Raw genomic sequence first — 2,547 nt, forward strand, 5'->3', positions numbered from 1 at the left:
TATTGACCGAGATGTAAACATAATTTACATCTCATATTTTTCATCTGTTACTGTGATTGGAGTATGAGTTTCACTGTTAGAAGAAAAATACAGAAACTGATTCCCTATTTTTTCTTGATACCTCTGTATACTTTGTGTGTAAGTAAGAGAATTAAATCTGACATGAACTTCTCAGTGTCTAAACTGATTTAATCTGGTGCTCCCATCAGAGCAGTACTACCTGGGCATATTCCATAAACCTGAAGAGTTTCCTTTCCCTGTCTGAGGCTGAGGAGCATCCAAAGGACATGTACCACCTGGTTTTACTTTGCATTGTATCTCTGGTGCAGCAGGTGCGCAATCCAATTCCTTCCAAGCTCCTTTTTCAGGGAAATCCAGTCTGTGGCATTGACGGTAAAGTGTGCTGAGGATCACATCACATAAGTTCTTTAGTGGTTTTCCTGCTATCCACAGCCTCTTCAGCCTGGTTAAAACTCAGTAGTAGCATTGCCATTCCTCCTAACACTATTTCATAGGACCTTAGATGAAATGAGACTTCACAGCCTTTCTGGGCAATTTGTTCCAGTGCTCTGTCACTGCACAGTGAAGAAGTGCTTCCTGGAGTTTAGATGGAAGCCCTCATTGTTCATTTTGTGTTCATTCCCTCTTGTCTTATCACTGGGCACCACTGAAAATATCATGGCTCTGTCTTCATTTCATCCTTTCTTCAGGTATTTGTAGATATTGATGAGACCTTCCCCCCCCCCCACGAGCCTTCTCTTTCCTAGGTTGAGTCTCTCTCATCTCCTCATAGGAGAGGTGCTCCAGTCCCTTGAACATCTTGGTGGCCCTCCATTGGACTCTTTACAGTATGTCCATATATCTCTCGTCCTGGGGGCCCTAGAACTGGACAGAGTACTCCAGGTGAAACCTCACCAATGTTTAGTAGAGTGGAAGGATCACTTCTCTTTACCTGCTGGCGATACTTGCCTAATGCAGCCAAGAATACCATTAGCCTTCTTAGTGGCAAGGGCACATGTATGTTCAACTTGGTGTCTATCAGCAATCCCAGCTCCTTTTCCGAAGAGCTACTTTTTAGCTCTGGGGCCCCCAGTGTGTACTGCTGCATGGAGTTTTTCCTCCTCGGGTGCAGGACTCTGTACTTCTCCTTGTTGAACATCATGAGATCTTTGTCAGCCTGTTTTTGTCAGAAGGTAGTTGGTGCATAACACCAATCACTTCTGAATAACTCTGAGGGGACAGTTCTATTCCAGAACACAAGATGGTTTGCAACCACTTAGCATGAGATAGTCCTTTGCCTGGTGGCTTGTATCTTTTTGTAAATCCGTTCTGAGCAACTACAGTAACTGAGATTTAAAACCCATCCTCCTGTTTAAGTGAAGATAAGTCGTTCTATATGTTTTCTCATATGATTCATGTATAAAACATTAGTTGTAATTTTCTTTAGTTTTTCTGAATAGACAACTAATGTAAATTTATCTCTCTAATAATACTTCCAAAAATATTCAAAATGTACCAGTTTCCTATAACTACAATTCAGGTAAAAGGGAAATATATAAAATCAGTGAAATTAAATTTGAAACATCCCTATTTTGCACATCTAGGACTATGTAAGCAACAAATTCACTCTTAAAAATAATAATCTAGTGAGACTCTGAAAATATAAGATGAAGCACTGGGTTAGTATAAACCATGGTAGATGTATGGAAATTGAACTATGCTGATTTACATCAGCTAATGGGTAGGACTGAGAATTTATATGACAAAAGTACATAAATCTCCTTACTGCGGAGTCATATATATTTTCTATAAATTCACTAAGTACTGTATCAACTCAAAGGGCAATTAAGGGTCCAATGGCCTTACAGAGATTTTCTACAATGTTCCTACAACTTTAAAACCATCTTACCTCTTGAAAAATACGCCCACAAAGGCACCCATAAATGTTTGTCTAACCTGTGAATGAGCTTACTCTGCTCAAGAAGAAGCAATCAACTACTCCTTCCTGCAGATAAAAATAGGACAACAACAATCAGTTCCATAGAGGCATAGTGTCTAAACTAAGCAGAAGGACCCAGATACAAAACAGTACAAAACTTCAGCCTCCCTTACATTCTGTTACTTAATTCCATTGTGTACATTGCAAATGATTTTATGTTACTGTCAGTAGCCTGTTCTGGTTTTCTATGGTTTGATGATTTAAGAATAATACACTAAGAACATCAAAGATATAAAAACAGATGAAAACAATTTTCACTCCAAGGCTACTCTGATTTTATCATTTTGATGACTTGCTGACACAAACACAGGCTTTTTAAAAGATGTAGTACATTCATTGTGGTTAAAATCAGGCAGTAGTCTCAACATCTGGCAAACAGAAACAATTTTTCATGAGCTACCAAATTCCTGGGTATTGGTAAAATATTCTATTCTTTGGCCTAAATGAATTTTCTTCTCAATTTTCTTTCTTTCTTTCTTTCTTTCTTTCTTTCTTTCTTTCTTTCTTTCTTTCTTTCTTTCTTTCTTTCTTTCTTTCTTTCTTTCTTT

The sequence above is a fragment of the Anser brachyrhynchus genome (genome assembly GCF_964034855.1).
Source record: "Anser brachyrhynchus genome assembly, chromosome: Z".
Lineage (NCBI taxonomy): Eukaryota > Metazoa > Chordata > Aves > Anseriformes > Anatidae > Anser > Anser brachyrhynchus.